The sequence below is a fragment of the Pinus tabuliformis genome, chromosome 7, assembly GCF_031772625.1.
Source record: "Pinus tabuliformis cultivar Carrire ecotype Pingquan chromosome 7, CPIR1, whole genome shotgun sequence".
Lineage (NCBI taxonomy): Eukaryota > Viridiplantae > Streptophyta > Pinopsida > Pinales > Pinaceae > Pinus > Pinus tabuliformis.
In genome coordinates, this window is record NC_142293.1 from 253,801,656 (window position 1) to 253,826,797 (window position 25,142).

Below are 25,142 nucleotides of genomic sequence, written 5' to 3' on the forward strand. Positions count from 1 at the left end.
GTTCATACACTTTATACTTAGGAAAAAATATTTTTTGTGGGTTTTTTGAATGAAAAGGGATTTAGCATGGAGTTGCTTTACTTTTCCTAGGCAAATAAAGTTTAACCTTAGGAAAAGGGGTTTTATAAGGGTAGTGAAGGGGGATGACTTTTATGAAAGGGATTCTAACACTTGATGTCCATAAGTCATTAAGCCGAGGGTCCGGTCCCACCAAAAGTTAGAGAAATTCTCTAAGCTTTTTTGACTTGAAGGATTTAAAGTACTAGAACATACTTGTGGATAGGAAATTAGTAAGTAAGGGGAAAAATGAATGAGGAGGAGTTAATCACATTAACTTGCAAACCTTTTTATTTGCTTCCATAATTGATCATACATATTGAAATACGTGTCTAAACATGATGCATGTGTTTTGATCTAATCAACTTTATACTTCAACAACCTTTCTTCTACTTACCCATTACTTACCCTAACATTTTTTCTTCATTTATTTGGGTGCATTTAAGTTAGAAAACCCTTGTCTTTCATTTTTTTTAAAGTAAACTATATACTTCTAACCTTATATCATCTAACGGGTTAGATTAAGCTTATGAGCTCCTTTCATTTTTCTACCTATCTACTGACTTGCCAAGAATAAACCGTTTGGGCACATTTTATTCTCTAATTATAAACATAAAATTGAAAGCATGATATAATCAAGATTAAACAATTTGATTATCATGGATTGTGGCATGAATCATAAGCTACACACAATCATTATTTTGCATTAAAGTAAATAGTAGTGGCATTTAGACTTGCACACTTTCATGGTCTCTTTTCATTTTTAGGGTTCATATATCTTCATTTTTTTACCTTCTTTTATTCTTTTTGTACTCTGATATTTCATTTAGGACATACCCTCTTTACATTTTTTTATTTTTAATATGGAAAATGTTTGCAGAAAGAAATGGTATGTACAATATTACAAGGCTTAAGCTTATTCATTCGAAATTATGACTCCTATTGGTATAGGAACTTAACATGCTGTACAAATTTCTAAATTCGATCATTTTGATCAAAAGGCAAGTTCATGGTAGGAAAGAAACATTCTTAAAGAAAGCATTAACAGAGAAGTGAATGATCATAAATCTAAAATTTGCAATGAATAAAATACACAAGAGTTCTCAAACAAAGACATTTTTAATTTCATTGCTACTAATCCTCATTTTTCACCTCTATCCTCATATTTTTGCTAATAGCAATTTATCCCCTCTTTGCAATAATATTATTCCACAAAATATAGAGGCTGATATAAATGAACTGACAATTGGCTTTTATCAAGATAGAAAATCAAACATTGATCATTCTTTTGGCATTAATGAATATGTGCTTCATATTCCTTCTTGTTTTGATACATCATATGAGATTCAAGGCAATCTTAAAGAAATCCTTAAAGTCATTTATGACAATTACTTTGACATTGAGGAAATTGATTTTTCTTCGTCTCAATAGAATCCTCACAAGCTAGTTAAAATCACATGTGAAAATGAAGAACAATCTAACTTAGAAATTGCTTCAAATAGTTCTCATTTTCAAACAACTAATCACACTCATGATTTCAACCTTCAAGAAACCATTCCAATCTATGATTTATATGACGATCAATCTCTTATTCCTATTCGTATTCATAATCCTCTTCCATCTAATTCACAAGTTGGTATTGGAAATCATTCTAATTTCATTATTATTCCCAATCCTTGTAAAAAAAAAATCATTTCAAATTAGTTCCAATTGTGTTGTAACACTAGTGTAAACTACGATTAATTTTATTGTTGTTCCTTCATTTATTTAGTTCTTTTTTTTTCTTTTTCTTTTTTCAATTTTTAGATATCTTATGCTGGCATATTGAGTAGCTCAATATTGAACACTCAATTGATGCATTGTAACACTAGTGTAAACTACGATTAATTTTATTGTTGTTCCTTCATTTATTTAATGTTTTTTTTTTAGATATCTTATGCTGGCATATTGAGTAGCTCAATATTGAAAACTCAATTGATGCATTGTAACACTAGTGTAAACTACAGTTAATTTTATTGTTGTTCCTTCATTTATTTAGTTTTTTTTTTTTTTTTTTCCAATTTTTAGATATCTTATGCTAGCATATTGAGTAACTCAATGTTGAACACTCAATTGATGCATTGTATAAATGGGAAAATGAAGTTTCACACCATAATCATGAACATCAAGAGCTATTAATCTTCCGAATCCAATTCATGTTCATTTCTTATCAATTACCTCTTTCTTCTCAAAAGTAGTGCAAACAAGAGAATGTATTTTTAAAATATGACCAACAAGCTAATTCAATTAATAATCTTCCATTGTATCTAAAATATTTCCATCCATTTTTTATTTACCCATTTGAAAAAAATTTAGAAAGTTTTCCTACGCGGAAGATTGTTAATAATTTAACACTTGCACATAACATTAACAAATTTATGTAGGTCATTGTATCTAAAAGTTCATTTCCACAATCTCGCTTGGCATATTCCCTTTTAAACCTTGCTCAATCATCAATGAAAATTCATCCATATTTCTATGATCCAATTGAAATTTAGTTGGAAAGGACATTTCAAGAGAAGGTGATTGTAAATAAATTCGTTCTCGTAAATATGCTAGCAATAAATGTACATTCTACTTTCCGAACTAGCTCTCTTAATTCACTTATATTTTTTTTGTTACAAATGTTGAAAATGTACATACATGTAGGAAAAAAAATGCTTGCATGGTTACATTGGAAGTATGACTATACCTAGTCATCTTTCCTTCATTAAGTTAGAAATATGAATAGAACAATTTATATTAGATTTCTTTTCAATTTGCATTTATTTCATTATTGCATATTTTTAATAAGAAAATAATGAATATAGCTTCTTCTGGGCATCCCCTTTCATTTTTGGAAAATCCACTTAGAATATTTTAGAAGCTCTTGAATAGTCAAATCATACATATTTGTGAAGCCCTTAATTGTCTTTCTTTGCAAAAAAAGATCACATTGATCATACATCAATAAATTCCAAGAATTTGTTACAACTTGACAGTTTTTGATTCACAAGTTTTTCTAAAAAAAGGCACATGTTCGCCACTATTGTCCTCCGATGTAAATTTCAAGTGGATGCAATATGAAAGTTCATTACTTAGCATTTTAAACTGAATAAGAACATAGTCTTGAACATATAAAAAATTACAGAAATACATGGGAGAACTTGAAGATTCATAAGGTAAACTTACAGTCAATATTCTTCCAGGTATGAATTTTACAAGTTCATATTTGTCTATTGTTTGATTTTCTTCTTCATAATTTATTTCTTATTTATGTTTTGTTTCTTTTGCAAGTATTCATTGACTTGATTATGGAGACCTGATATAAGCAATCATCCAACCATTTTTCAAATCTACAACATGATTCAGGGAAGTATTATTTGTTATTCATTATGATTTGAGTATTGCTTAATTTTGTTTGCATTCATTAAAACCCCAATAGGCCTTTAAAACAGTATCGAAAGATTCATATCAGATCATTCTAATATCGTAATTCTCACCATGCGATAGCTCCGGTAAAATTATTTCTTGATCCAATATTTCTGATAACTATTAAAAGGGGCTTTATATTTAAAAAACGAAATGAAAATGAGTGCTTCATTTTAATTGAATACTTTAAGAAGTTGTCAGCCTTATAAAATTCCATGTCATATATCGTAGTTCACATATTGGAGGTTTTGAAATAAGCATCTCCAAATATCTTTGATATCCCAAATCACTGATTTTCGATATATGACTTTGCCAATATTGCGATGTCCATACAACCCTGGACCTGATACAACATTTAAATTAAACTTTAAAAAGATATTGCGTCCTATCATAAATCACAATTTTGGTTGGGGCATATGTTTTAAAGTTCTGATGTCTTAGATATGATATGAAATTAAAACTACATAATAAAACTATCGGGTTTGTTCTTCATCGCACATCAGTGTATCAATGATGTTACATCGCGTACCCAAATATTTTGATCACCGATCACTTATAAAATCCAAAACCGGTCCCACTAGTGAGCCATGTCATCTATCACATTCCCATTATCACAAGAATAATATCAGCGTTTTCTTTCATTAACATCTTCAATCTTCGATATGACTATTCTCCGATATCGCAATCACTCCATCATAGTTTCCCATCACATACGCTCATATAGCAACTTTTCTATTGCAACAATTATGTCACATCGCAAAACTCAAATGAAGCCTTGCCTTGAGATCCTCCGATGTGATAAAACCTGATATATTCCTCTCTTCCATTGTCTTTTAACTATTGTATAACATTCAATCACATATCGACAAAGGTGAATCTCATACCTTGAAACTTATGCATGGAAAAGAAACTTACGATGTGAAAGATTCGATGATGCATTGTCCTGAATAAAAGACATTAAGGAACTCTTAGGAAACCACTATGGTAATATAGAAATTGATAAGACATTTGAAACATGGCTAAATGATCTCTGATTTCTCTTATATTTGAGTTTTGATATATCACTCTATATTTAATATATGAGATTCAAGACCTCTCCATCTACACATTTGTATTTCATTATCTTGGATTTGGTCTTAATACTGAACAAATTACGAAAATCATGGAGTTGATATGAAACTTGTAATATTATGAGAATAATCTTCATTGTAGTTGATAAATAAGCATCCTTTCATCTCATTTCTGTGGATTTTTTATATTTTCATATTCCTTGGACATAAAACATTACATTATTTTAGTTTACTTCTTGCTTTAGATTAAATTTAATAAATAATGATTTTGGGTCAATCAAATTTCTTCATGCTTTTAATTAAAGGAATATGTTATCTTTTTTTGGATAAAATGATAACTCACACATAATATGAAATGCAATTATCCAATTGTATGTTTCATGTGCCCACTTTCATTTATTTTCATTACTTTACTTTTAATTAAAATTTTGTAAATTTAGTTTTTGTTGATCTTGAACTTTGTTTCTACACGTCTTCATGAACCTTTCACACTTCTACCATATCAGTTTTGAAGTTCATTCTCTTTTGTTTAGTTTATTTTGATATTCTGGAAAGTATCACTAATTATCCTCATCAAATCAATTAAACTAGAAAGTTTCTCAACAATTATTATATTTCTTGAGCATTACATCTGTCAGAAAATGCCTAAAATGGTTTTATGCAAATTTTACTTTGGAAAAAGAGATTTTGCAGCAAACAGAGGCTTCCCATTTAGCATATTATCTATCATCATTGTTATTCACCCTCTACATTTGAGAGCGTCATTTCTTATAACTATGCAACATAAAAAAAATAAAAAATCTCAACATAGAAAGGAATGTACATATGCTTATTTTCTTTTATCTCTTTTGTTGAGACATTTGTATAAGTAGTCTTGTTGGAGTTGATCTTTTAAATCTAGATTTTTCTTTCACCTTTCACCTACTTCATTTTTATTTTTGTTTACTGATTTATTTTATTACTTTAGTTTAGGAGTTATTTTCCTTTTTCTTTCAGTTTTGTTTTGATTTTGGTGACTCTGCCATGATTTATTTTGAAGGCCTTTCTCCCTCACCCGACAACGATTAGCATACATGAGAAATATCTTAACTCTATCTATTTCAATACATTTCATTTATCATTAAAGACATATCTTTATGGGACCATAAAAGCATCTTTCTCTAAATATTTTTCATGGAGGAACACACATCCTTACTAAGTGATATACTTTACTTTTTCAAGGAAAGAACTGATTTGGGTTTAACACAATGAATCCCTCCCACCCCTCCACATAAAAGCCTTTGGTTAATAGTCATAGGGAAAGAATTTGGAGTCAACATTATGAAAGTATTATGTCCATTAAACATAAATCTCTATTAACATCCACCTCTTTCACTCAAATACATCATAAAATAAAATGCATAAAAATGTGTTTATCAAAGGACTGATTAAAAGAGGAAGCATGGGAAATACAAGTAAACTTGTCAAGGTATGGATGATCGCTGGCAGCGAGAATAGGCTTGTAAGGCATAAAATACAACTTCGCCAACATACTATTTATGATCGCTAGCAGCAAAGTGATGTTAGAGACCAATCATAAAATGGATGTATTCTTTATCAGACACTCCTATCTTTACCTTCTTCTATTTGTCATATGAGGAAATTTTAAAATAAATTTTCCCAAATTTGGATTCACGACTTTTACTCGAATCTTCTTTAAGTACTTATTTTTACAAACTCATATTACTTAATCTATTTATGTGGTACCTATGGAAATGTTCTACTGTTAGGCGGTTTCTTGAACTCCATTATTCTTAACCTTTGGGTAGATTAAAAGTCATTATCTTTAACGAGAGATAACTAGTCCTTCCAAGTGTATTGTCATTCTTGTAGGGAAAACCCAACACCCCCCATTATTTCAAATAATGTAGTCCCTTTACATTAATTTTTGGCTAAACACCTTTTTATCATTATCATTAAGTTAATTATCCTAAAATTTTGCCATTTTTTACTTTCGTCGGAATTCTAGTTTGATTGTTTCATTGAATTCAATTTTTTACTAGGTTTCCGTTGATACTTGCTTCGCCTCATTTGGTTAATTGGTTTGTAAAATGGTACTCCTTCGAAGTTTGATCATTTTTTCACCAAGGGTAATTTCTTTTTGTATATAATGTATAATATTTTAAATTTTGTAACTAATTAATTTCAATAGTCAATCATTGTAAGTATTAACTTCAATTTAATATTTACTAATTTTTCATTTTTTCACTAACGGTCCTACAAAATGACCAGGTTAAATTGTAGGACAGTTGAAAAATGTGTTTCGGATCTCATTAATTTACTCCAATTTATTATTTTAAAACAAATTTCCGCAAATTGTAAAATATTTAATTGCATGTAAGCCCCTCTCCACATGATCTCTTTCCTTCCAAAATCTCAATTCAAAAAGACCAAAACAAAAATCCAATAAAAAGTGTGATGCGATATTTTGATATCACATATTACATATCACAATGTTATTAATCAACTCATTTAAATCTTACGAGTCGTGATTTAAAATTTTATATAATGTGTCTCAAATTTTTAACATAAAATTTCGTTTCCAGCTTATAACTCGCAACCTCCATGATCTCACTCACCCTCCACCCCACTCCTTATTCCTCCACCTCGCTCACCCTCACGTCATCCTCCCTCCGCTTACCTCACCCTCGTTATCCCTCCGTTAACACTCCTCCTCTCCTCCATGTAACATTCCCTCTCATGTAGTTTGAGTTAGTAATAAATTTGATTAATGAAATTTTATGATATATGTTCTATTATATAATATTATAATATATATTATAATTTTACTATAATTTTAATAAAATTTAAAATATAATATTAATATAATATAATAATTTTTTTATTAATTTTTATTTTTTTAATTAATTTAATCTTGTTAATAATTAATCAGTAATTAAACAATTTAGTTTCTAATTACAATTAATTAATATTAATTAAAATATAACTGAAATTTAAATTAGGATTAAATTGTAACTAAAAAATTTTGACTTTTAGCCTACGCAAGAGTATTTCTAGAATTTTGGCAGTTTTTACTCATCAACTTTGGAGGCTCATAAATTGATATTTACTTGGCCAATGAGACCCAGGACATCTCATTAGATATAGAAAATCATGGAGAACATTTTTGAAGTGGTTACAAGACCAGATTTGATCATTTAATGGTTGTAAAGTTCAAGAAAAGATAAAGCTCCGAATTGTTAAACAAAATCAATATCCTGAGTTTTGTTTTTTACATTATCGTTTGCCCACAACCTCTACTGAGTGTAGATACATTCATATATGTTCTCCTTGACCAACTACATCCTCCCAAGAATTAATAGAAATCTCATACTTCATTTTCATTTAATTATTTAATTATTTCCTTTTGATCGGATATGTTTTAATTCCATATTTGGTATTTTGATTAATTTTGCATTTTAATTTAATTTTGGATTTAGTTTTTGTAGGGAAACAGTTGAAGAGATGAGAATTAGAAGATATCAACTAATGAGAATGCTCTAGTAAGAGAAGAATGAGATTTTCGCCTAATTAAATTTGGTGGAGCATAACTACTCTTTAACAACTTTCTTGTTGAGAATTATTTTTGTAAAAATTATAAATAGTAGATTGTATAATGTATTAGGGGCTCCTCTTCTCTCCATTTCTAGAATTATTAAAGAACTATTGTAATGAGGATTTATATTTATAGATGAGAGGAGAGAAAATCTCAGATCTGGGGATTATTGAGGATTTTTCTTTTGCATTCTGAATTATGTATGATGAACAGAGTTTGCATTACTGCAGCTCTTGCTTTAAAAGCAGAAGTCAAAAGCATTGTAAAGGACTCTTGGGACCAAAGCTAGAGAAATAGATTCAATAAATTGGTGTTTATAATACTATTGTTTTAAATACTGGCTTCACTTTATGATGGCAGAAATGTGTCATTGTATTCATATTTGTGAACTATTTTGTTGTAGCGGCTACGACCACCCTCCAAAATTTTTCCTTAGCTTCCTTTTGGAGCCTCCCTATTAAATTTTCACAACACCTGTCTTTCTTCATCAATTTCACAAGCTTCGTTGTTTTGCTTGCACAAAGGAAGCCTATCGATCACAACTCAATGCATTCCCCTCACAGGCTAATCAGTTGGACTTGGTCCAGCTACTTGCTGAGCAACTCCCCCAAGAAATTGTGCAATTATGGAGGGAAACCAGGCTTCCCTCCATAAATTGCACAATCTTGACTAGCAACCTTCTGGGCTCCAAAATTCACAATTCTGTCAGTCAACACTCATAGTGAAAATTGCACAATTTTTCCCAGCAGGGCTCCTCACCCCAGAATTTGCGCTAATTTGGGTAGAAGTTAGTTGCTTTACTGAGAAATTGTGCAAATCCTCTTGGAAGATAGCCCAGCTCCTAGCCAGAAATGCACCTTTTCTCCTAGCAATTGAAAAGCCTCTTGCATGTGCAGTTGAGTTGAAGGTTCCCTCTGGCACCGAGCAAAACTAACTTTCATGCATGCGCTACTTCTCCCAAGGCAGCCTACAAATTAATCACTTGTTTCAGGGATATATTTTTAGCAGTAGGGGGTTACATGCAAGGATCATTTCAAAAAATGTTATGAAACCAGCTCAAGAAAAGATAGAAAAGAGAGATCAACGCCTTAGAGTCTAAGGAGTCACAATATAACCCAGCCGACCTAACAATAATAATATAAAGCCACAAAAATAACAATAAAGGGATTCTATGGGGCACAATAATAACAATATGGGGACAATAGCGGCACAACAATATTAATAAGGGGTACAACTACAATAGTAATGGGGTAATCACTAGTATTATAGGGACCCAACATGCCCCTCTCCTTCAAAAAAGTGTTTTCCTCAACGCTTGAATAGTTCTGGATGCTTTTGTATAAAATTCTCATCCTCCCATGCGGAATATTTAGCAATAAGTTCTTTGACTTGATCAGATACTCTGAAATTGATCGATTTCGTAGCTATCGAGTTCTTATTTCTATGACTGCTTCTGGTTCCAATATAAGTTTCCCTTCCTCATCAAGTTTTGGCAATATTGTTTGAACTGGGAGCTTATCTCCTATAACCTTCTTTAAACATGAAACATGGAAAACTGGGTGCAATCAAGAAGCTACAGGAAGCTCCAATTTGTATGCCATAGTACCAATCTTTTGCAACACATTGTACAGACCATAATACTTTGGTGATAATTTATTATCCTTCTTAGCTTGCTTGAGGGACATTTTCTTATATGGTTGTAGCAGTAGGAATACCTAATCACCTACGTCAAAACTTCTTTCGCTGTGATGTTGATCTTCCTGTTGTTTTATTCTATTTTGTGCTAACACGAGGTTATCCTTTAAGAGTTGGAGGACTTGTTGTTGATGTTCGATGTGATGTTCCACTGCTTGAACCTTAGAATTTTCTCTTAAATATGATGTCATGGATGGTGCCTGATACCCATAAAGTGCCATAAATGGGGTCATTTTTGTTGCTATATGGAAGGAAGTGTTATACCACCATTCAGCCAGAGGCAACCATTTGAACCATTGTGTCTGTTTATCAGATACAAAGAAATGAAGATATCCTTCCAAACATTTGTTTACTATCTAAGTTTGCCCATTAGATTGAGGATGATAAGATGAGCTACGAGATAACTGAGTACCAAGATAAGAAAATAATTATGTCCAAAAATCTCTAGTGAAAATGGGATCTCTGTCACTTACAATAATCTTTGGGTTTCCATGTAGCTTTTGAATTGTATCCATAAACGCAGTAGAAACTGTGTTGGCTTTAAATGAATGTGATAATACACAAAAGTGTGCATACTTGGTAAGTCTGTCAACTACCACCATGATGACACTCTTTCCCTTAGACATGGGTAAACCTGTGATAAAATCCATTGAAACCTCCTCCCAACATTGGCTTGGAATGGATAAAGGTCGTAATAGACCCGGTGTCTTAATTGTTTCAAATTTATTTTGTTGGCAAACCAAACGTTCCGCCACAAACTTTTGAATATCTGATTTAAGGCCATCCCAAAAAAATTCCTTCTTAACCCTGTGGTAAGTTTTTAAAATCCCGAGTGCCCTCCTAAGGGAGAAGTGTGCAATTCCATAAGAATCTTTTGTTTTAGCTGGGAATTCTTACAGAGGTATAAGCTATCTTTGTACCATAATGAATCATTTTTCCAGCTAAATGTATCCGACGTAATGGAATCTTGTTATAACTTTCGAATAAGTGCCCACACTTCTTCATCATTCTTCCATTCCTCCCTTGCTTCGTTTATCCAATCTGGTTTGATAATAGAAATGGTGCACAACAATGCTTCCACATCCTCCTCCTTTCTTGAGAGTGCATCTACCACCACATTTTGCTTCCCCTTTTTTTAGATTATTTCAAAGTCATAACCCAACATCTTTGTGACCCACTTTTGTTGCTCTTCAGAGGATAATATTTTTTCTAAAAAGTATTTAAGGCTATCATGATCTATTTTTACCTTAAGTGTCTTCCCATTAGGTAGGGTCACCATTTCTTAAGTGCATGGAGTATTGCCAACATTTCCTTCTCATAAATAGCTTTGTGTAAAAACTTTCCCTTGATTGGATGACTTCCAAAACCAATGGGTCTTTCATCTTGCATTAAAACAACACCAATTCCATTTCTTGAAGCATCACATTCCACAATAAAGGTTTTTATGAAGTCCAGTGTGGCTAAGACAGGTGCTTGGCACATTGCCTCTTTAAGATGTTCGAAGGCTTTTGTTGCTTCTAGAGTCCATGAAAATGCATCTTTCTTCAATAGTGTTGTTAGAGGTGCTGCTATTCTCCCATAATTCTTAACAAACTTGCGATAATACCCTTTCAACTTGAGAAATCCTCGCGGATGTTTTATGGATGTGGGGATTTTCTATTCCTTAATGGCTTTAATTTTGCTAGGGTCTACCTTAACTCCTTCATGAGATACAATATGACCCAGATATTCCACCTCTTTTACTCCAAAGAAACATTTGGATCTTTTTGCATATAATTGTTTCTTCTCCAATAGTTGTAGCACCATATCAACATGTTCAACATGATCCTTCAAAAAATACTAACACAAATTTTCTAAGGAAGGGTTTGAAAATTGAATTCATCAAACATTGAAATATTGAGGGTGCATTGGTAAGGCCAAAAGGCATGACCAAAAATTCATAATGATCCTCATGAGTTCTAAATGCTATTTTTGGAATGTCTTCAGTCTTCACTCTTATTTGATGAAGTAAAATTGATCCATGCAATTCATCCAGTAATTCATCAATGACAGGAATGGGAAACTTATCTTTAATAGTGAGCTTGTTGAGCTCCCTATAATCCAGACACATGAGCCATGATCCATCCTTCTTGTGCACCAATACTACTGGAGCAGAGAAAGAACTTTGACTCGGTTGAATTATACCAGCCTCTAGCATTTCTGCAACCATATGTTCAATTTCATTCTTTTGGGCATAGGGATATCTGTACGGCCTGATGTTTGGAGGAACACTTTCTGGAATTAGATGAATAGCATGATCATGTTCACGAATAGGTGGGAGACCTTTGGGAGTCTCAAATACCTTGGAATGATTGTCCAAGACTTTTTGGAGATCTAGAGAAATAGATGATTCCAATGTGGAAACATCTAGTGAACATAATTGTGCAATTACACCTTTTCGTTCCTTTTTTAGAAGCTTTATCATACCGTTAGAGCTGATTATCTTTCCTGGTTTCCCTGCAATACCCCTTAATTCAACTTCCTTTCCTTCCACAGAAAATTTCATGAAAAGTTCTTGAAAATTAAAAGCTATCGTACGCAAGGATTATAGCCATTGGACTCCTAATACAACATCAGCACCTCCCATTGGAATGGAAAGCATTGGGCTAGTCAATACATATTCTCCCATGGATAGCTTGATATTATGACACTTTCCAGAGAAATTTATTGTTACTCCATTTGCAACCATCACTTGACACTCTGATGATGGATATAAGAAGAAATTCAATTCTTTTGCTACCTTACAATGAATAAAATTGTGGATACTTCCTGAATCAATCAATACTATTACCTTTTTCTTCTTGATCTGTCCTTCTATCTTGATGGTTTGAGGAGTGGTAATTCCCACCAATGCATTACAAGATATGGTTGAATTCATTTGTTCTTCATCTAGGCTTTGTTCCTGGAGTATATCCTCTTCTTTTGACCTTTCTTGCTCCTTTTCTTCGTCCTCTTCACAATCTATGTAGAATAATTTCTTCTCAGCACACTTATGACCTTTGAGTATTTGTTATCACAACTGTAACAAAGCCCTTTTGCTCTTTTTCATCCAACTATTTTGGTGTCAACCATGTAGGTTGTGGAAGGCTAGGGGCAACAACACTTCCATCTTTATAGTTGTGAGTGGTATGCTTCCTGGTTGCGATAATTTTGCTTTCGATTTTTCTTGCTAACCTGAATGCCTTCTCTAATGAATCAGGTTCACAAAGGCGAACATCATGTTCGATATTATCCTTTAAAGACCCTATGAACACATCAACCCTATGCTCCTCTGGAATATTTTTTACCCTTATGTTCAATTTTTGGAACTCCTAAATGTGCTCCATTATTGAACCCTTTTGTTTGAGACTTATCAATTGGCTAAAAAACGTGTTGCTTTTCGTATCCTCATAATGTGCTATCAATTCTTCCATAAAAATTGCCCAAGTGATAAATTGTTTACGAGAGCAAGGCCATTGATACCATACAAACTGATTTGGTTCCAAATATAAAGTTGCAATACGTACCTTTTGTGTGTTTTGCACATTATTGAGATTGAAAAATTGGTCCATCTGTAATATCCATGTTGTGGGATCCTTGCCATCAAACTTCCTCATATCGATTTTTGGAATATTGTGCATATTTGATCCAACAATAGAGTCTATGAAATCATGATTAACATTTCCTTTGTTTGCATCATGAGTTTCCTTTACTCCCCTTTCACCATTAGTAAGTATTTCTTGTAGAAAATTTGTCAAATCTGCCTTCGAATCTATCTTCAAATCGTCAATGTTGGCTTCCACGCCCTTTATCTTAGATTCCACACCATTTATCTTAGCTTCTGTTAGCTTTTGTGAGAGTGAAATTTGTTGCACTTGGTCTTGTAATTTTGATATATCATGTAGCATTTCTTCCTCTTCTTCATGAGTCATGCTAGAGCTTTCAGACTGCTTACTAGGTGTTTGCATTTTCTTTCCTCGGGGCATCAGTTACCGATACTAATGCTCTACTATGCCCTTTCAATTCCTTCAAAATAATTTTTCAAACCAAGCTTAAGCAAAAATTTTAAAAATCTACACACCTTTTTTTTCACTTTGTAGGAGCTCTATATTGCCTCTGATATATCTCTCTAATTTCAGATCATCCAGTTCTGAAATTGCGACTTGTGGTAGCCCTCTGTGTCCTATTCCAAATGCCACAAGTCTGACCCTAATTAGATTCTCCAATGAATACTTATGCCAAATCTCCCACAGTGACCTGATTATAGACTAATTCAGTTGAGTGAACTTGTACGACATTCCACGAGTCACTGTTTTGACCTTTGTCTCTGAAAAATATATAAAAGAAACTACAGTCCGTCCTCTTTCTGTACCTTCTTACAAAATTTCAATCCAATGCTTAGAGAGAAAGTTATGACGATTTTCCCCAGGTCACCTGTTTGGAATGTAATTCAGGAGTCTGCAAAAGGACCAACTTCCTCAAATCATATCTCCGCAAATATAGTGCGAAAAGCTCTAAACTTCGGATCCAAAGTTTAGCAGAATTTATTCTCAAATGGGTTTTTTTTTTAGCTTTTGAAACATCGCAAAAAAAACTTATATCGAAAATTCCACTATGACCTCTTTGGAGCAGCAAAACCCTAGAATCCAAAGCTCTGATACCAAATGTTATGAAACCAGCTCAAGAAAAGATAGAAAAGATAGATCAATGCCTTAGAATTCAACCTCTTTTAGGGGGAAACCTCCTTTACATTACATAAATGAAAAATTCTTCGATGATTCAAATGACAAAACCTCGTTTCTATACATAGGAGTCTAAGGAGTCACAATATAACCCAGCCGACATAACAATAATAATATAAAGCCACAAAAATAACAATAGATGGATTCTATGGGGCACAATAATAACAATATGGGGACAATAGGGGCACAACAATATTAATAAGGGGTACAACTACAGTAGTAATGGGGTAATCACTAGTATTATAGGGACCCAACAAAAAACCTCCCACCAAGTGTCTCTTTCCCTAGATTTGTGTCTTGTGCATCACAACCTCGATGTTATAAAAAATCATCAATCGAACACTGCAGAGCTCATTCCTCACATGAAACATACAACTCTAACATCCCACATTACATCTAGGGATTGTCGGCACATTCAGCTCATCTATTTTGGGGTAAGCCCACTTTCCATGCCTTGTGTTGCATTTCTGTCGCTTTTTGTGTTTTTGCTTGTGTGAGTGTTTTTTTTCTTGATTTCTTTGAATTCTTGTTGTTGTTTACATGTATAATAGCTTGTACTAGAACTGTTTTAGTTTTCATTGCTATCTCAATGTTGTTGAATGCATGAAACTATTTTTCATGAATGGTTGCCAATTTGGCAACTCGCCTCATCTACATGCATGTTGTTCCATTTTCGAAATATGTCATTCACCATTTTCATGCATGATCATTCACTTATTCTTACTCTTAGTATTACCATTCATTCGCATACATATTCGCATTCAGTTGCCCGTCGGCGAGTCTGACCAACCTTGGCCCAGACTCTACCTTCACTAAGACATCATTGCGCAATCTGGGGAAGGAAGGCTCTCTCTTCTTCTCTAGAAATACGCATTTCTACCTAGGCACTATCCTCTAGGATTGTTTTGCGCATTTATCAGGGAGAGTGAATGCTGGCCCAGAAAATTGCACAATGTAGTCCGTGAGCCTGCAGTCACTCCCAGCTGGAATTACACATTTCACCAGCAGCCAGATTGAAATGTGCATTACACAGTTAGAGCAATTAGTTAGCCTCCTAACAGTCCAAACTGTGGGTTACGTAGTTTTAGCAGTCAGTCTCTCGGCCTCCTGGCCAAAATTGAAAAACCTTCATGATCAATTACATAAGTATGTTGCAAGTCAGTTCGCTAGGTTATTTTGGTTTTCAACTGACAGATTTATTGCAATGAGTGTTGCCATGTATCCAGGTATCGGAGGTGTTCATCTACCTCTCAATAGTATAGGTACAATGGTTTCCAAGAGAGCAGTGTCAAAGACACTATTCAGAGCACACTTGGGGATGCAGTCAATCAAGTGTCTATGAACTTGCCTATCCACGAAGACATTAATTTGTTCATAGACGAGGACATCAAGATATGATGGCAGCAACATCATAACAAGAAACATCATGAACAAAAGTTGAAGGTAGCATACCGAATGCAATGAATCCAAGAGGAAGGTTGTTGAAGACACAGAGGTGAAACAAAGTTGCGAGTTGAAGCAGATCCACTGATGATGAAAGCAACTTTGGAGACTCAGGATATGAGGTGATGGTGTGACATGAAGATCACACGAAGATAGAGAATCAAAAAAAGGAGTTACATGTTCTGAGTCTGCAACTTAAGGAAAAACATGAAGCTGCATAGACAAACACATGAGTTGTAGCAGGAACATGAACAGTAAAGGGCGCAACATGCAATCACAGATGAAATTGTGCCCATACAAGTTAAAGATCCATCCCAGCAGTGGGCACGGAGTAGATATCGTGAGTAGTGTTGTTGATCACATGCAAGGGATTCAGCAGCATGCATGTCATTGTGTACACGCATGCGATCCAACCCATTCAGCACACTCACCAAGGTGAAGACAAGAAGCAAGTCCAACTAGAGCTGAACATGTACTTCGGCTAGTTGATGTGCATGACCACCAGCACACACTTGAAGATTAGCATCGACACCATGCATCAGTGTGTTCTTGGTTTAATTGCACCCAAGAAGACCATGCACATGTTAGGAGATGAGCTGGATGAAGGAGCTGATCCAATGCACTAGTTGCAACCAAGGCAAGAGTTTGCTTCAACAAGATGTCACCATGGGGTGCATGCACAAAATCACAGATGACCAATCTTGGCATCATATCATCACCTTCACCATCACAATCATGTCAAAGTGTTGGTCTCACCACAACGGACCGAGTGTCAATGATGTCTTGCATGTCTTTCTCTAGCCATTTCGTCTCACATGAGCACATGTGCATTGTAATGTAACATCATGTCAAGTGGAAGTTCAAGTGTCAATAGGTTGATGTAACAGTCATAGAGTAGATGAAGAGTCATGAGGGTAGTTGAATTGTTACAAAGGGGAATGTCAAGGGTCACCCTAACCTTTGCTATAAATAGTCCCTCATAACTCATTGTATAGGCTTTTCGTCAGCCAAGCTTTGATAAGACTATCTTAGAGAAAGGTTGGAGAGTACTGTAACAAGTCTTAGCTTCTCCATTGCATAGATCTAGTACATCTCTTTGAAGGAGCAGGTGGATGTGGCTGTAATGTTCCACTATTGGAACTAGCGAGTGTACATGGATGTATTGTAAGGCTGGACCTTACACTTCTTAATAAAAAGGAGCCAATACGTTTTCATGCATATGTTGTTATTGTAGTTGGACTATTCTAATTGCTATACTAATGTATGTTGTTTAACTTACGTAGTTGTGTATGAACTATTTTGATGCAATTGTATGAATCTTATTGCAGATGTTTTGTTGGTTTAACCATCACTTTCGATTGCTAGCTAACTTTCCTTCTAGCTTGTGATGCATCTTCGCTCGTGTGTTCCCTTCCCATCCGAGTACTGTTACAGGTTGTGAAGGGGCGCACTCATATCAACCCCCAAGTGTTAGAACCTCTCTTGCACCTTCCTTGACTCACTCCGTCTGTCACACCCTTGCTACCAACAAAGTTATCTTACTTGCCTCAGTGCGAAATCGCGGTCAAGGCATTCTCGTACAACCCACTGTTGGGACTCCTACACCAAATGGTGTAAGGTCTAATTAGAACTTCTTACAGGGGAGATCCCTTTGACATGTTGGCAGGTCCAACACCATCAACATATTCTTAGTATGAGTTATTTGTCTCAATTATATGTTATTATTTATGTCTGCTCATATGGGTTTGAATTTTGATTTCTGAGTAACTATTTACTCATAAATCGATATTTTAATACTCATTTAACAAATAGTAATATTTTGTGAACTATTTCTATATATTATTATTTAATTATTCGAATTACTGATTTAACAATCAATATCATGTTTTGAACTACTTCCTAAATGTTGTTGATTGGTTACCTCAGTTAAGAGGTCTCTGAACAGAATGTGTTTTTGTATTCATAATTTTAGATAATTGAACTACTTCTTTAGCTTGATATTCATTATAAGCCAGAAATATTTAAATCTCAATAATTTAAATATCTTGCTCTCGGTTGGGTTAGATCTATATCTTCCTAATTTGGATAGGCTTAAGAATTATTTCCTTTTTCTTGTATTTTAGGATAATTTAGCATTCATATTTGATTATATTTTCTATAATTCCTCTTCCTAAAGAGGTAAAATTTAGTTGTGGCTTGGTTGAGCCCCAGATAATCTTAATGATCGCTTTCTTGCCTAATCAGAAAGAGGGTTGATCTTATGTCTCTTCTCTATTGGTAGATGAAAGTTATACTTTAAGCCATTGGAGACAGAGAAAAGGTAATTGCACCTAGTTAAACCAATTGGAACCACCATTTCAACAGAGAAGGAGTTGCTTTAACGTCTAGACTGGGTGGTCTCCCTTATATTGTTGTAGGCATAGAATTTCGAGCCTTCAATAGAATCATAGGTTGTCTCTTCACCCAACCAACTATACCTTCCTTCTTCCTTTTTTCAATTTCATCATCTAACTTGCTCCTTGGTTGAAATTTCTTGTCTTCAGGTTGCTCATCAAATATTCATCTACTTCATCATATGTATCCATTGCCCTAAGGTTGTTCTTCTATGGTTGCAACTCAACTCCCTTGATATTTTCCTCCATCTAAGCATTCATCTTTGTCTTAGCTTCACCTCCAACAAATTCCATTTCACTTTCTTCTACAAAACATCATCCATAACCTTGGTCTTCCTCATCTTCCTGTACCAATCCTCTAATTATATCTAGCTTCTATATCATGTTTGTCATTACATGATCTACTATGGTTTCTCTCTTAACCTTTCTATGGCTCTTAGTAGTCAAAATATTCTTCTTTTATGATCTTCTTTCTTCTCATTGTGAGTTTCACACAAGCCATTACAACAATATAACTTCACCATCTTGTTTTTTAATACCATACTAAGCTCCTCCAAGCCTAGTCTTCCTTTGAAATTTTTGTTGAATCATTCCTCTAGAATATTCATATAATCATTCTCTTCACTTTTGGCTTTTGCATGAAATTACTCACGTTCTTCCTATGATAACGTTGTTTTTATTCTTGACGTTTTAACTAAAATTTTCCTTGCCATCATCCTCACCTTTTGATTCAAGCTTCACTTGAACACATAATTGCTACTACATAAATATTCTTACTATTTTCATCTCTTTACTATTGTAGACATCCCTATTCAACACCATTATTTCGCTCATAAATATGGTCATATTGGCTCTCATGTAGCAACAATTCTACATGATTAATTTCTTCCCTAAACCATCTCCTTCTCAATCCTTCATCACTCACATCGTTAGCACTTTCCTTATTCTACATGTGACTTTCGTCTAAACCCTTGGTATGACTAATAATAATCATTTGCACCTCTTCCTCTTGTGATCTATATTTCAGTTCATTTTACTAATTAAACTAACACAGGTGTTTTACTTATCAATCTGTGTTTGTAGACTTGGAAGCATGTCCACAGTATATGGATTTCAGGTAATGTCAATTTCAAAAGGAAAGGCTCAAAGGTTAAGGGAAATTCATATTACAAATGGTTCTATGTTTAAATAAACTAAAAATTCTCTGATTCAAGATGCAATAAGTGAAGGAAGTGGCTCCTAACTTAGGAAGTCTTGTTTTTCCTTCTCCACAGTGCTGTCCTCAAGAAGAGAAACTAAAGAGAAGTAGTTTGTAATGTGTAGAAAGAAAGAGAAGTGGATTCTAAATTAGGAGGTCCTGGTTGTCCTTCCTCACAGTTCTACTCCAACACCATTACCATTTCATCAAATCATAAACTAGAATTCAAGAAACAATTCAAGAAATGCAAAAGGATTATTTTTAGTTGTGATTCATAATTTGATAGAAAGAGAATTTAACTTAAATCCTTGGTTTTCCTTTCGTACAAAAATTAGATTTTAAGTAACTGAATCATAAAACTGAAACAAGAAATACTGAATCAAAATTATGCTAATTTATACAAAAGTTAACCAAATTGTACTTAGCTTGGTATGGGGGCCCTCCAACCTTGCCTTGTACACCTCAAGAACTCTTTATATATAGCTAACTTAATAAAGCATTCACAACATGAAAAACAAATAGAATAGTAGAAATGATTCTTAAAATTATCTCAAAAGTCTCCAATAATCTTAATATAAAATTACACTCCCCTATTTTGAATGGTCCATAAACTTTGTTTAAATAAGAAAACCATAAACAAACTTTTCTATAATGGATCTAATAGCCTTATCAATCCTAATCCATCCATAAAGGTCGAACTTGTCAACTCTGGTACACAAAATCAGGAAGAATCCCACAAAATAATAAATTTTCTCCTTTTTACTAGGAATTCCTAAATGATCAGTCAAGTTTGACCAGCATTGATCGGGCCTGTTTTTGCTCAGATTGAATGAACCAATAGGTGTTTCTTCACCCATGCTTCCCAAGATTTCCAAATATGCACTCATATCTCTCCCAGGTGTCCTTCACATATGAATTCCATGCATCTATTACAGGAATTTTTAATGTAGTCCAAATTCACTCTTAAAACACAATTTTTACAAAAAATTCCAAAAATTGAAAAACTTAATTTAGTTACCTGAATTTGAAAAATAGCACTAAAATGAGGCATATATAGGTGAAATAGGATGGAATATGGTGATAAATAAATGGTTTTAGGATAGGAAAATATGACAAAAATTGAGGGCCAACATCTTCCCCTTATTGATGTTCAAGCATGTCCTCATGCTTACCTCCTCCGTTTGGTTCTCCTGAGTGATGATGCCCCTGTTGTTCCTAATCCTATAGCTTCTTCTTGTAAATCCTGAAGTATAATGTCAACACCCTGATGTTTCTCTTATTTTTAGATGGTAGTATTCACTTTTTGTTTCTCATATTTATACCGCGACAACTTTTTCTTTTCTTCTTTAGCCATCTATAGGCTTGTTTACAGATGAGGATATTCTAAGTATGAAGCCTTTTAATCTACTTGCTCAATTTATTGTTTTCCTTCATTATGTTATTAATATTTTTTATACGTTTTGTTCTCCTTTTTCAAATATCTTTCCATGATCTTGCTCTCTTCCAACTCACTTGTCAGCGCTGTTATTTTCTTAATATATACTTCATTGTGGAGTTATTTACAGTCTTCCCTGGTCTCTTTGGAATATGAGTGAATTGAGGTGGCTACTACTGAAGCATCCTCAAATATTAGTATTTCTCTATGGCCTCTTCCTGGACATCCTCCTCTTATCTCTTTATAATCTCATCAATCTACTTTGATGTTTGTGGAGGCTCAGTTCCAATAATTTCAGTTTGTGGATCATTTCCTTTATTGCTTGGTTCCACTTGTGATTTCCTTCTAGGCCTCCAAGGAATGGATAGAAAGGATTTCTCTTTTTCAATCACAATATCATCTTTCTTCTTCTTCAATCTTCTCTTAGGACACAAAGGAGAATGCATGATACTTCTTGTTACATGCAACTGCTCAAACTTCTCCTCATTCCATGTTGTTTGTTCTTCAAAATGATGTTTAGCCAAAAACGCCTTCCAAATAACCCCTTATTCCTTTCCTGATACTCAAAAAGTATCTTGATTAGTCCATGATGATAGATATTGGCTTCCTTGGATTTTGTTTTGTTCTTGAAATTCTTTATGATTTTGGTTACGCTTTTTGAAAATAAGTAGGGTAAGTTGATTTTACAATCTCCCTTCATATGTTGAATCAATTTTATATGATAGAGGTATACCACACTGTACTGAGTATCACAAGTGAAGTATTCTGGATAATCAGAATCAACTCTGACCATGTCTCTCTTAGCCAATCTCTTGGAATCCCTCTCGTCTTGTCAAAGGACCCCTTCCTTTGTTTCTCCACAAAAAAAGTCCATCCCTTCTCCTTAAAATGCAGACCCTTGTGATACTCTTATCTTATCAAAGGAAGGTCTACTGATTGAGAAATAAATGTTATGTTCAATGGTCTAGAAAGGTCCCCAAGTATGTTTTGTCCATGTTCAAAATGATTTATGAACTCCTGTGTGATTTTATCATTGTGACCATTGCACTTTTTAAGAAACTCTAGTAGCCCTGCCTGGTATAGTTTCTCTACTGTATCCTTACTCCAGTTTTATATCTTGAAGTCTTTAGGTTCATTTTTTGTTGCCATCTGCGTCTAATCTATGTACCAATTAACATTGACTTGTATAGTAAATAACCTCGTCATGAATATAACAAGAATATATATATATATATATATATATATATATATATATATATATATATATATATATATATATATATATATATATATATATATACTTTTCATTCATGCAATCTTTGGATAAAAATCATGGTGAATGAACTTACTAGACCAATGTAGATTTGAGAAAAAGGAATGATATTACTTCTTCTCCCTTTAGTTATTCTATTTCTCTATCTCCTACTATAAATGGTATAAAAAAAAACTTTATTTGTAAAACTGGGTAAAAAAAAACTCTCACTATGTGAAAAACCATGTAAAACCATCTCCACTGCAAAAATCTCTCAATGTTCGCAATATTATGTTTAAAAATCCTCTTTGTTTGCAAAATTGTCCATAAAAATGAATGAAAAACTTTCTCTGTTTGAAAATTTTCATACAAAATTGCTCACTGTGTATACAAAATGATGCCTACTATGTTTTTTATGTGCGAAATTTGGCAAACTGTGTTTAAAAATGTATGAGGAAATCATTTTTGGAATGATACCTAAGCTGTAAATCACTGTCGAAACCTTGTAGAGATTATCTTGTTAAGGTTTGTTGGCTCCCGTGTAAACATATAGTCCTAGTTAAACTCTTTGTCTCCAACAATTTGAAAAATCATCGGTCTACAGGTGGCAAAGCCTTTTTAGGGTGATAGAGCACTACTAATCTAGGACCGAAGTCGTGTTTCTCTCATAGTATGATACATTTAAACAACAACTTAAATTGAACCCTTTTCAAGAGAATGACACAATATTAGAAATCTTTTCACTGTTGAGAAGACCCTGAGATCTACTCTTACCTCATCACTGCGCAGTTTATTAGATTTGGTGGAGAATATGTCTACTCAGCGTAGAAGAAATCTCGGTTTTGCACTCTCCTATGTCTCCTCCTTTTAAACACAATTCTCCTCCTTATTTCTCCACGCAATTCCTTGTGCTATCTCTACTCCACAGGGTGATCCTCTTTGCACAAAGTTCTCTTTTAATGTTTGTGTATTTCTAAGTCAAACAGGGTTTGTTTTGCCGTGTTTTCATTAGGCTATGGATAAACAATGAATACATAGTCTCCTTTGATTCTGAGTTCGGTTATGATGAAACTTAGCTGTGATGATGAAGAAAAATATGCAGATAGTGGTCAATTGTGCATGCAACCCTTTGAAACATATTTTGACTATTTGTTGCTATGTTGTTTTGATTTGACTAGTTGATTGTTCATCCTATCACTTGTACCTTTGGCTGCCACTTCTTTCACTTGATGCATCATGGTTTTATACTCTTATCACCACTTTGTGACACAAGTGTTTTCCATTGTACATGTCTTGACATTTGTTTTGTTTCTTGTTAATGTTGCATCATAGCTCGTAACTAATTGTAGTTTAGATCTTTCAATACTCATCACTATTAGGACTAGTCTATGACTTTTGCATTGCATACTTTGTTGATTATGCATTATGCTTATTCATTGTTCATTTTTAGATCCATAATACTTGCATTGCATCTTGCATATCCATTATTATTCCTTTATTATTGCATACTTTCCCTCTTTTTTTTTGTCATCATTTACATATACTTATGTATTGATTTGTTTTGAAATGACCATAATCTTGGGTCATCTCAAATCAAATTCTTTTTGAAATAAGATCTTAAGTATATTTGTAATGACACTAACTCTCTTTGTTCTTGTTTTTTAGGCATGTGAAACTAATCCTTCTTTTTTTGTAGGAAATTTTCCATTAGGCAATTTTTTTTTTTTACCCAAAAAGGAGCTGTGGCCAAAACGTTTGGGCAAAATGAAAATGAATGTGGTTGAGTGAATGATGAATTGATGAATGTAAGGATATAATAAGGTTAATGAATGTAATATGGTGAATGCATAATGTCAGAGGTAAATGTATATAATGTAGGGTGATGTAGGATAGGGGTACTACATATTCATGTTTAAACTAGTTTATCATTGTTATAAAAATTATCAAAATCAAAGGCATTAAGAATACCTTAAACTCACAGTACTTTCGTTTCACTTGATATCTCATTGTCAATGCTTTTCTTCTATTGGTGATGACCTTAGATCTTTTGTCAACACTCGAAATTTTGCTAATGATGACGATACTTTAACCTCAAAATGAATTCTCCTAAATGATTTTGCTGGATTGTAGATGCTTGTAGCTACTTCTCAGGTCCCTTTGATGTTTATTTTAAGATGAATAATTAGGTCCCTTCTGTAATAATATATGACATTAATCTTGTTTAGGTCTCTTACTGAACAATATTTATTATGATGTCTCAAGTTCCTTCTACAAGATAGTTGCTTGAGAGTAAACCAATTGCATAGCTTGTTGGTTTATTATGAATCTTTCCCCTTGTTGATCTTGAGACTTGTCCTCAAGTCTTTGAATTTTGGAGGATGATTCCACAAAATTAAATTGAAAAACGTAAAAGAGAATTCATATTGGAAAAACAAGTTGGTTTTCCGATATGAATTCGAGTTTGTATTGTGCTAGTATCCTATATTTTCACAACCAAACTCCTTTATTATTTTTTAACTTTTTTTCTTTTTTTATTCTGGAACTAGGGAAGGCATGTCACTATGCTATTCTAATACTTCGATATTGTTTTTTGCTGAGACTCTCTTTAGAAATTCTTCTTTATTGATAGGCTTATCATAAAATTTTAGTCTATGACCATTAACTAGAAATGAAATGGAAACTTCATCAATTGTCCTGATATTGAATGTTGCATTGTCAAAGATTTCTTCTATCTAATATGGCCCAAGCCAATGAGTAATAAAATTAAGTTTTAAATCCTTGTACTTGGATTCGA